General features: G+C 39.4%; 2 protein-coding genes across 8 annotated transcripts in view; both read right to left on the bottom strand.

The window, feature by feature from the left end:
- Positions 1-7,778, bottom strand: part of LOC125031224 (sodium/potassium-transporting ATPase subunit beta-like) — a 30,378-nt gene extending 22,600 nt beyond the window's left edge. The window contains exon 1 of one of the 5 annotated variants that reach the window (XM_047621854.1): positions 7,696-7,778. The gene's annotated coding sequence lies outside the window, so the exon portion shown is untranslated. Of the gene's footprint in view, positions 1-1,084; positions 1,168-1,359; positions 1,578-1,731; positions 1,811-7,695 lie in introns of those variants that run through there. The other 4 variants (XM_047621860.1, XM_047621858.1, XM_047621859.1 and 1 more) reach the window with 4 other exon arrangements.
- Positions 7,779-10,393: 2,615 nt separating this feature from the next.
- Positions 10,394-12,500, bottom strand: part of LOC125031067 (cilia- and flagella-associated protein 251-like) — a 15,564-nt gene continuing 13,457 nt past the window's right edge. For all 3 annotated transcript variants that reach the window (XM_047621536.1, XM_047621535.1, XM_047621537.1), the window contains exon 4: positions 10,394-12,500. This exon is cut by the window's right edge and continues 274 nt beyond it. The gene's annotated coding sequence lies outside the window, so the exon portion shown is untranslated.

Here is a 12,500-nt window from a genome sequence, read left to right as displayed (position 1 = left end):
GGCCCAGGAGATCGACCACATACTTGTCAGCACTCGATGGAGGATCCCTCTGAATTGCAGGGTTTACAGGAGTGCCGAGTTCTGTAGCACTGACCATAAGCTGCTAGTGGCTACCCTATGGGTCCACTTCAATACTCTTCGTCCCTCCAGTGGCCAGCTAGGGTGTTTCACTTTAACAGACTGAGGGAGGGGGAGTGTGCCTGTGGGTTTACCACGGCAGTCAATAATTGGTTCACAGAACTATAAAACCTGATGGACTTAGTTGTTCTGTGGAAGTCCTTCAAGCGTGAAACACTCCAATCAGTGCATTGGCGTACGCCCGTATGCAAGGCAGAATTTCATCTACCTGGAAACATTGGAGGCCTCTGAAGAGTGTCGCATGGCTCAGCTGAATGGCAATCGGGACTTGCGTCGCTCCTTGGTGCGTAGGGCTTGGACTAAGAAAGAACGAGGAACAGTCCTGAGAAATTTGAACTCTATGACCTCCTCGCAGATTATTTTGAGCAGCTGCACTAGCTACATATATATAATATAATATATATTATATATATAATATATATAATATATATATAATATATATATAAATATATGTGTGTGTGTGTGTGTGTGTGTGTGTGTGTGTGTGTGTGTGTGTGTGTGTGTGTGTGTGTGTGTGTGTGTGTGTGTGTGTCTGTGTGTGTGTAATATACATTATACATATGTATATATTATATATGTATATATTATATATGTATATATTATATATATGTATATATTATATAATATATATCACAGGTATATCATATATGACATATATAACAAACACACATATTATAAATATATATATATATTATATAGATGATATATATATTATATATATAAATAAATAAATATATATATATATATATATGATATGCGCGCGCGTGAGTGAGTGTGTGAGTGTGAGTGTGAGTGTGAGTGTGAGTGTGAGTGTGAGTGTGAGTGTGTGTGTGTGTGTGTGTGTGTGTGTGTGTGTGTGTGTGTGTGTGTGTGTGTGTGTGTGTGTGTGTGTGTGTGTGTGTGTGTGTGTACATTACGATAAAAGATAAATGATTGTGACACCTACTTGCTGCTCTTTCATTCCTTACTCCAAGACACTGTCACTCGTCCGCTCCATACGAGAGCAAGAACAAATTAAAATGACATTTGGAAACCACATTCCACTGTTATCCAAATGTCGCTGAGAGATATTACGAAGGAGTTAAGTTTGGTTCAAAGGATGTAGGTACAGGATGTATCGTACGGTTGCGCATAACTAGAGGATGTTCTAGCTTTCAGGCTAAATTCGAGTGTTGTCCTTCTGAACAATAAGTGCCTACTATGTTTTGAAAAAATACTTACTTACTTAGGTTACCCTCGATACTGAAAGTGGAAATTTCTGTCACTGAGGAAGGGGCTGTGTTTACATTCACACTCGCGGTACAAACTGTACAACTTTGTTTCTGTTGCGTTTATGATCCGAACGCGTACACTTCCTGTCCGAGATAGGACTTCCCCTATTATGATTTGTGGCTATCTTTATTTTTAGCATTATTATTTTAGAGAACCTCTGCTTAAGTGTCCTCACGAGACACTTCTACGATCCTCTCTCGGGCGGGAAATTCAAAAGGCTAGAGGGACATCTCTGGTGTCACACCAGTTACATACATAGTGCAACTATGTACCACAATATTCGACAATATTTACAGTACAATACAAAACATAATATCTTACACGGTTCGCCAGTCTTGCATATTACAACACATCAACTCGTCGCGTGATTCCTGCGGGTCCCGTCCTCCTATGAGTCGTGTGGCTGCGAGTCCGTGACCGTCATTCAAAACTGGCGTCACGGCGGCCCAATCCGTCCTCCACAAGGCTTCTTCCCCAGACTCACCCTTAGGAGTAATCCTTATTGCCCTGGAAGTGGCTGTTCCTGGTGGAGGCGTGGCGAGCTCTCCGGCCAGGCTGGAACAGTTCGACGTCGGAGAGTTGGTTCGCACACCTGCAAGGGCGTGGATGCAGATGCCCTGCGGACCGATGCTGCTTAGAGGAAGTGGCATTGTGGCTTTCCAGGTGAAGAGCAACCCTCTCCGTCGGATTGACGTGGTCCAACTGAACACTCAGAGCCGTGGGTGATCCGCGTAGTGTAGATGAAGCTGAGGACGGTGCAGCGCCGCCGCCTGAAAGATCGCTATCAGGTAATAGGGCGGTCTTCACTCCCTCAATGGCGTCGAGAGCTGGCAAGTCAGGGGAGACGTAGAGGTCGCCATCTCCGTCGTCGTCGCAGAACTCTCCTGCGTCCTTGTCCTCTGTAGGGTATTGCAGGCCACGGGGAGTCAGTGTCACCCCGCAGAGCGCTGTGACCTCGCCACGACGCGTGTGCGGGAATCTACATGGGAGAGGGAGGGAGGGAGGGAGGAGAGAGAGAGAGAGAGAGAGAGAGAGAGAGAGAGAGAGAGAGAGAGAGAGAGAGAGAGAGAGAGAGAGGGAGGGAGGGAGGGAGGAGGGAGGAGGGGGAGGGGGAGGGGAAGAGGGAGGGAGGGAGGGAGGGAGGGAGAGAGAGAGATATACATACATATGTATATGTATGTATAGATATATTTATGTATATATTACGTATACGCTCTCTCTCTCTCATATAGACCTCTCATTACCCATGCTCGCTCGCTCTCCCTCTCTCTCTCTCTCTCATATAGACCTCTCATTACCCGTGCTCTCTCTCTCTCTCTCTCTCTCCCTCCTTCCCTCCCTCCCTCCTCTCTCTCTCTCTCTCTCTCTTTCTCTCTTTGTATCTCGATGTATGTTCTTTACATTGTTTGTTCTCCCCTTTTTACCTAAGTATGTTGTTGTCTTTGTTTCCTCCTCCCTTTCTCTCAGATTTGTCCACAGCTTGGCATCCTACCCGTTCAGGAAGCCGCTTTTTCCCGTAAGAAGGCAGAAGGTTCTCCCAAGGCAGTCTCAGACTCCAATGAAGCCAGTGATGAATAATTAATGTTTTGTTTGCTAACCTCTGTTTGATTTCTACAGGGACAGACCAATCAGGTGTTTTTTTTTTTTTTTTTTTTTTTTTTTTTGAAACCATGTGTTAGAATAACGGATAACTTTATTTATGTTGAGAAGATATGCTGTAAAGTGTTTGAATAAATATTTTTGCTTTAGCAGACACATGAAAATGTTGATTATTCCGCGTGTAGTGGGGTGACTTTTCTGTTATATATCAAAGGTCATAAAGCAGTTAACGGTTAAGATAAAATATATAAGCTGTAAAAGGTTGTAAAGCCTTTTAGGATAGCATGGTAGTGAACAAGGTAAAGCGGGGAGAGCATAGCAGTAAGGAGGAGGTTAGTAAAAGGCAGAAGGGGTTATGGGTATCTCAGAAGGGAAGAGGAAAACTGCATGAGGAGCAATGCAAAAGAGCCATTATGAAGCAACCAACAAGTAATAAGGATAGAAATGGGTGTCAGAGAAGTATAAGAATTCGGGGAATGAGACAAGGGAACGGCAGGAAGTGAGGTACCAGGTAAAACGTCAGAAGGGGATGGATTCGGAAGACAGAACTTTAGACTTAAGGGCGTCACGTGAGCATGAAGGACGAAGGGGGGAAAGGAAAGAGGATGATGCACATGGAGAAGAAGAGGATAGGGCGTGTTGGAAGAATGGGAGGAAGGGGAACTTGAGGAGGATAGGGATAGATATCGGACACATATCCATTATAGCTGCACATTTCTTGAAATATGAAAAGATTTACGCTTTAAACATCTATGCATGGCAGCGTCAAATAAAATAAAAAAAATCTGCAAAATCGCTAAGACACTGTAGATGCTTCCCGTCGCTACACCATGAGGGTTAATCGAACTAATGGAGTAACTGTGTTTTTCGCCGGAAGCAAATAGCAATTCATTAAACGGAAAACATGCCGATATTAACTGAACCCAAAACCGCGACAGGGCTACAGAGAATATATAGAAGCTTTATCATCGTGTGTGTGTGTGTGTGTGTGTGTGTGTGTGTGTGTGTGTGTGTGTGTGTGTGTGTGTGTGTGTGTGTGTGTGTGTGTGTGTGTGTGTGTGTGTGTGTGTGTGTGTGTGTGTGTGTGTGTGTGTGTGTGTGTGTGTGTGTGTGTGTGTGTGTGTGTGTGTGTGCGTGTGTGCGTGTGTGCGTGCGTGTGTGCGTGCGTGCGTGCGTGCGTGCGTGCGTGCGTGCGTGCGTGCGTACGTGCGTGCGTGTGTGTGTGCGCGTGCGTGTGCGTGTGGGTCTGCGTGTGTGTGGCGTCAGTGGAAATGCAGACTCAAACCTTGGTTTTCTGAAGGCCCTTTATCTTGTTAAAAACTGATCATAGTTATCCTATAAGTCTTTGCGATGAGAAACATTTCCACATTCGAACAGCTGAGCGAGACAAAAAAAAAGGTTGTTTCAACTCGAGTAACAACTAGCTGGGTGCTCGCTCTCTACGTTTATCTGTCGTATATGCTATGTTTATTTTCCTTCTGTTTGTTAGTAGTACGTAGGTGAAATAAGCATACTAAACCTTCACTGCAAAGTCAAAGTTTTGATTCATTATTCTGATATGTTTACTACAGAAATTTTAATTTCCTGGTGTGAAAAGTTATCTAAACGTTTGTATGTTCACCCGGAACTTGAGTACTTTGCAGAAAGAGGAACCATTTGGAACATTAAAAACACGAAACTGTATATTTGATATTTTTTATGCTGATGAATATTCTTGAATTCCTGAATAGTTATTTCGCATCTAATTCTGATATATGGTATGTGGCGTCGTCAAAATGACATATAGGAAAGCCGAGGTGAAAGACAGACGTAACACAAGCTAAAATTGCAAATAAAGGCCGCATCATCGGGATGAGGGAAAGTGATTTCTCTCCCAGAGAAATGCCCAACAATGGGTACATCCTGGTCGATAGTATACAGGTGGATAAGGTGGGAGGAGGAGGACACCCTGAACAACCGCCCTCATTCCCATTTTCATGGAAGACCACCGAAGGTCAGGATGCCCCTATACCAATGCAGTTAAGATTTAAGAAGACCTACAACCCCCGTTAACAGGTCGCACGCGAAGAAAATGACTACGTGCTGACGGGATTCATCACAGAACGTCATCAAAGAGAGGTTGAGCACACGACATTGCCAACGTCAAGTTCTGTAATGTTAAACATTCATAATGACAGACTAAAACCCTGGAACTTAAAATGAAAATCACCTACAGGTTCAGTATAAAAGCAAAGGAAGAAAGAACTTACGCAATGAAAAAGCCCCGCCTTCAGAACGCCTGAGAAACGAAATTTACCGTCAAATGAAGAAGCCGACATGTTCCATGCTACACATACGAACTGTAACAACCATCAGGTGATGAAACGCTTGAAAAAAACTTAGCAACTTTATACTTTATCATCTTTCTGCAGCTTCCAGTAATGAGTGGGCGATGACTGTCAACAATAAAGTTTTTTACTTTATTTAAACGTTTTACATCAAAGAAGTACAACATCTTTGAAAACGAACTTCTATCTGCTACACATATATTACAACAGAGATCCATAACACCTGTCGCAAGTTTCCTGCCTATGCTTTGCACCCCAGGAAAAACACTGTCATTCGACACGTGCGTAACGTCATCTAGACTACAATGCACTGTTCTTTAACAACACCAAATGAAGGGAAATCCTGTTGCCTTTTCTAGGACCACTAGGAGGAGAGTGCCAATCAACTAGAAATTGGGAACGGCACCTCCACTACCCCCAGCCTCATGCATGTGAGAGTGCAGGCCTGGTAATTATAATAATTATCAGAATAATTACATTACTGGAATAAATGAATTAGTGCACTGGTGGGAAAACGAGAAATTAATATGTGAAACTATTCAATTTATATTTTTATATCCTGTAGTATACTAGATTCATATGAAATAATTTGTTAAACATTACTGTGGATCTCATTTTAGAGATCACTTTCCATCATATAATTAAGCATTGAATTAGTTGCGAAAGACGAAGTCTACGACTTACTGACAAATTACAAACCTGATACATTAACAGAAACCTCTCTACTTTTTCTCATACCGGTTTAACATGCATAGTTAGGCATCTTTTCAAGAAGTCTTAAGAATACTTGATAGAGCTGCATCCTCCGAAACCACTTCTGGTAGGTTTCAGCACAAGCTTTCATAGGTCTAGTCCTTGCGACCCTAATGTACTCTGTTATAGCAACATCGGTGTTTTGAAACCTCTAATTCTTTGGCCACAGGGAACAAATTTGCAAGGGGCCAGGCTTGAACTGCATCTCCATATCGGAGATGGAAGGTCGTAATGTTGTGCCTAGGTCGTCTCTCCTGCAGCTTGTCCAGCAACTTAGGCAAAGAAGTGATCAGTGACTGTATGCTGATCTTTCGGAAGAGGAATATTCTCTTAGAAACACCCATTCAGCAAATTGATGCTTAGTTTGTCATACCGATTAGTCCGTTTCATTGCATGTAACATAGTTATAGACATTTCCAGTGAACTTAGCTGTACCTAGGCTCAATCCTGGTTTGTATCAATTCAATAAAATGCTATGTGCAGATCATGGACGATTACTGCTAAACTGGTGCTTCACAATTCTGTGACTTGATAACTCCATTAGCCCGCGATCACGTTTTCACGTAACCTCAGCCCTTTTCATTCCAACTCAAAGACATCTTCTGACAGTGTTTCACGACCACAAAACGCCAATGCCTGTACTCACTGCATCTCTCATGCTGATGGTCACAATTCATCATGCTCTGGAACACTTACCCTATGTTAGTGGTAGGCCATTATTGTGTACAGCCACTTATTCCATGCCACCCACACACATATTGTTAACAATGTCGCTATTGTTGAACCTCTGTCATGTAAGCATTGTTCACATATCAAGGTCAAGGTTAATGGTGAAACAATAATGTTTGATAATATCCCTGCACTTTGGTTCACTCTTACATACATGATGCATTTGATCTGTCACATGAGAACCTTCACAAATATATTGTGTCTGACAATTACTGAGAGCTCAAGCCATAGCGTGTTACATAGCCCTATCTCATTTATCAGATTTTGCTCTCTTTCTATGGACCATGGAAGTAATGCATCGCATTTGTTATTATGGAAAATGCCATTATTCTCATATTCTCCAATGTACATGCCAGTGTGATAACTCATGTAAACAATGGTACTTGTCGGGTTCTGCCAGACGTTGGTGTCTTATTACTATGCGGCATCCGATATCCGAAAAAGGAAAACATTGGTAACTCATCTCAGAAAAAAAAAGTGCTTGAAGGCAGCAAATTTCAATTAGAAATAATAATTTTAAGAATACAAAACATAAAATCCTCTGTTATCACAAGTTTTGGGGAATCAGAGTACTCGAGCTGCGTCTTTTCCCTTTAAACTGACTACAGAGTACAGTACTTCATTCCATCTATGAACGGGAGTCATTAGCCCTGATGATTCAACCTTGCCCCTACCTCTATCCATCTTCATAGAGGGGCCCTTTCAGGTACTCCTCACTATTATTTTCCAAATCAGACCCTTCGATAAAACCCACTCCTGCAACACAAAATAAATGTTCCCTGATGCCTACATTCCATTATCTCACTCCCAGAGCTTGGTTATTGGCCTCTGGAGAAGTCCCTGTCTGACCCATGATCAATACTCTTTCTACACCAACCTTATTCCTTCTGGAGACAAACGTGTGACCTTGTTCCCCCTCCGTCACGAATTCTCCTACAATTGAAGTTAGACTGGTGTGTGAAATCCCAGAGGGTAGAGTTAGCGCCAAGATGACGTCATAGGAGTTGCTTTACATAGAGGGAGGTTGCATCCTCAACACCAGGACAGATGAAATTTGGGAAATTAGCTCTTGTAATGAAGACCAATAAAGCTCAAAATTAAGACCCGTCTCATTACCTACACGGCGATTATCCAGTTACATTGTAATACATCCCCATGCTTATACGCTAAATTATGTATAAGCTAAATTATCCCGTCGCTTCACTCAGGCACACAAGCACGCACGCACGCACACGCACACGCACACGCACACGCACACGCACACGCACACGCACACACACACACACACACACATTATTATAAATCATAGTATAGATCCGTAGGATATTCCCTTTATATTTATTATAGGGACGAGTCTTTATGTAATATGACAAGAATATGTCTCTCTCTCTACATTACTTGGGCTGATATGTAAAACTGTTATACATGTATGTGTACTTATCAGTTAGCACATTAAAACATACGAAATAAGGCAGTTGTTTCATATGCAATAACGTAATCATTAGAAAGGTTATCCATGTAAGGGTGGCGCCCAGGAACAGATTGCTGGTTATTTCAAAATCACTCACTTCTAGACATATAATATGGAATTATAACTCAGTTGCTTGTTCGCACTTCATTGCAACTCAACTCAGGTGCACATGTAGTCACACACATATTATCACACACACGCACACACCTGCATACACATGGAGTAAACTGATAGCTACATGCTAAGTCATATCCCATATCACATTTCTCGATGGACTGCAATGTGTTAAACAGCTAGGCACACCATGTTATAGTGACAGCCGAAACTGAAAACTTGAAATCAGAAAATTGACAAACTCTCTCTCCAACACATACCAAAAACCCCCAACCTACACTGGCACAATACCTTGTCCCACTTCCCCCTTTCTCGGCTGTAGGGGTCTTCTTAAAAGCAATGCATATATATATATCTGACACTTTTTAATTTCCAAGAATTGTTATTACAGCTAATTTACCATTGGCACCTGTCCTTACAGTCAGAACATTTCATATCTGCTGTCCTTTATGCCCCATCAGTCCATGTTAGGCTAATTTACCTGAGAAAGGTAGTGCTGATAAGATAATCGTTGAACTCTCCCATCAACTTTTGAGTTTGCCATCTTCACTAGAACTGGAACTATTACCCATCTCTATTCTTACCTTACCTTCCCTCTATCTTGTCTGAATATTGAACTGTCAATCAGAAGGAATCTAGTGTGTGTGTAACTGGTATCTTGTCTGAATACTGAACTGTCAATCAGAAGGAATCTAGTGTGTGTGTACCTGGAATTACAGTGCTTCTCTTTCATTTGTACACAAGCTGCATAAAAACACAGCCAGGGTTGTACTTCTACATATTACACTGAAATAGGCTAATATTTAAGTAAGTTAAAGACTACAGTTAGACTAGGCAGTTTTTTGAGCGTACTGTTGAAAAAAAAAAAAAGTTTTAAAATACTGATAATCCTTAATTACACATCCTACAGAATATTGCAGTTAACAGAAAGCTATTTGAAGATTTACCTCATTAAGTTAACTTAACAACTTGCATTCAGTGCTAAAATTTTTCCATTACCAACATAAAGTTGCCTGGCATTATGACACACTGACGTCCGTCCAAATAGTAGGATTGCCCATTTAGTTTACAAAATTAGGCTGCTATTCTCATAGCTCCACTTTTTGACAAAGTAATATGGAGATAAGAGACTTCATGAGACAGTTTTGACTGTTATGTTAATGCAAATGATAAAAACAGCACTGGTTTGTTTAACTGCTTTTTCCATATTTATTAGGCTGGTCTGATTTCACTGAAAATAATGGCAATACTACAGAAGTTTTATATTTTCTGTGCAGTGTTCAATTATTCCAAACTAAGAATGCTAAAGACGTACACTATATTTTTGCCATATCTGGTACATAGTTGCTTCGGAAAACAATCAGTATTTTCGGAAGAATTAGGAAATGCAAGACAAAACAAGAATTGGAAAATGTGAAGAAAGATGCTCTATGGAAATGAAGAGGCCTCTGTCCAGTTAGCATTCCAGGATATCTATTGTGGTATATGTTTCCTCTACAGTTGCTCTATACAGGATACTGGCTGTTATTTAAAAATAAGCTGAGAGCGGCAGGATATTACAAAAACCAAAATATTATGCCCTCATATCAGTAATAATAATAATAATAATAATAATAATAATAATAATAAACAACTACAACAATAATAATAATGTGATTACTTACTCTTACTACTATGAACTGTAAAAATAACTTCCAATAATAACTGTAATAATAATAATAAAAATAAGTAAATAATAATAGTACTAATCATAATTACGACTATAATGATAATAAAAACATCAAAAATCAATAACAATAATAATAATAATAATATGCAATAATTAATGATCATATTATTATGATTATTACTTTTATCACTATAATAATATGCCCTCCACTCTCCTTCCCATAAAAAAAAAAAAAAAAAAATATTATTCATAATTCCACTGTCAAACATGGATCAAGAAAAATACGAGTTGGCATCAGGATTGAAAATAATACAACTAAAGTGAAGGACTGAAAACTATATACCTGTAAAAGTACTTCAGTGATAATACAAAATGTTTTCCTTGTATAACAAAACTCTTGATATAGATAAGATCCAGAATTGGATGATGGGAACATGACAAAGGACTCTTGACAGGGACTTTATACTCTCTATACTCTATACTCTGTGTGAGCTTTCATAAATATTGGGCAGATTTCTCACATGCAATTTCAAAGTTTCTCTTTCATGTATGAAGCCACTTTGTACAAGGTTGAAAGCCTTATGAATTAAGTTCATCATTATAGTGTATATTTTACAATACGGCTTCTCTTTTCATTTTCTGTTACATGGTGGTAATGCTCAGTTTAACATTAATTTCATTTAAGAAAAACATCTAGACTGGAAATGACTGAAGAAAGTAGTATTGATATCATGAATACATCCCTAATTACTGTTCATTATGTAAAAAGTATTATCTATGAGGAGTAATTATTATCAAGGTGCAAATGTACATGATCTTATTATGTTACTCATAATTTGTACAAATCTCAGAGCAAACCCCATTTTCATGAATCTTTATGAAAGTGGCCCTGCTGAGGTACAAGTTAGGAACTTAATTAAGTGAACACATTGCACAGAGAAATTTGGCACAACTGACCTCACAAATTATTAAAGCCTCTGAAATATCAACTTTCAGTAAACTTTACAACCTATGTTGCTTCAATAATTATATGATATCCCTTTTCGATTTACAAATTCAACATGACAATATGAGAAGAAACAATAATTCTGAATTCCATATGTATTGTTATTAAAGCAATAGCTTTTATTACTGAATAGCCCTGCTTCACATATTAAAAAAAATCTTAAATGCCTTACATCTTACAAACACACAACAGTTACAAAACATAAGCAATCACTCTTAAAGACTTCCCAATACATTTTACAAAACATGAACTTCATACAGAAAACTGTGACACTTGTTAAGTGCAAATGTTGAAAGTTTTGCCCTACAGTTCCTAACAAGCAGGTATATAATCATTACAAAAAATTGCCCAAATTTAAAACAAAAAATTTCTTCGTACTAGGGTGCATAGATCGTGTAGGTACAAATAACATTAAATACAATATTCATAAGATTAATATTTCTGGCCCTTGGAGAAATTTATAACCACTTACAGAGAGGCATTTTTTTTGTTACAAGAAAAAATATCTAATTATGCTTTGACAAGATGTTGGTACACACAATGAAAAATCTAGGAACAACCTACTTTCACTCATTCAAGTTTAAACTCTGACAACACACTTAAGAAAGAAATAGGAAATATAAAAGAAGTCTAAGAGGAAAAATGTATATTCAGGTGATCTACTACAACACAATCACCCACAGTTAAGATATGATTGCACAAATTTAGTTTACTGTTCCAAGATAATATTGGAAGATGTTTAAATGCCACGAGGTGTTTAAAAGTTCCCTTAATATGCAAAGTGTAGCCTTTGGCATTTGAAGAACAGGAATTATTAGTGGCACTGCAAAAGTCCAGCTGCCCATATATATCAGGTCAGGACTGATATGACCTATCAGCAAAAGTGTTCTATTTACAAATGAAAGCTAAACCATCTGTAGAAATATGGAAGGTATTTTGTATTTGTTACAAGTCATAATAGATAACTCACTGGCTTTCTTAAAGATTTAACATTTATTGAGGCAAGTCTGGTTTAAACACTTTCTATGGCACTCCATAAAAATCAAACATCTGACAGGAATTAAGCACTATTTGTGTTAATTCTAATGAGCATCAGGTGAAATTAGTATGATCTTACCCAACTTTTGAATGCAAGCTTGCATCAGCTGTTCTTAAAAAACAAGGAGAACTTTGTGTATCTTAGCTAATTAGTGCCTATACAATGTGTGTGTGTGTGTATGTGTGTGTGTGTATGTGTGTGTGTGTGTGTGTGTGTGTGTGTGTGTGTGTGTGTGTGTGTGTGTGTGTGTGTGTGTGTGTGTGTGTGTGTGTGTGTGTGTGTGTGTGTGTGTGTGTGAGTGAGTGTGTGTCTGTGCGTAATGTAGCGATTTATGGACAGTAAATGGTACCTGAATTTGCATATTACTTTGAAGCTGGAAAGTA

Source organism: Penaeus chinensis, chromosome 12 (assembly GCF_019202785.1).
Source record: "Penaeus chinensis breed Huanghai No. 1 chromosome 12, ASM1920278v2, whole genome shotgun sequence".
NCBI lineage: Eukaryota > Metazoa > Arthropoda > Malacostraca > Decapoda > Penaeidae > Penaeus > Penaeus chinensis.
This window is presented reverse-complemented; position numbering and strand designations above follow the sequence as displayed.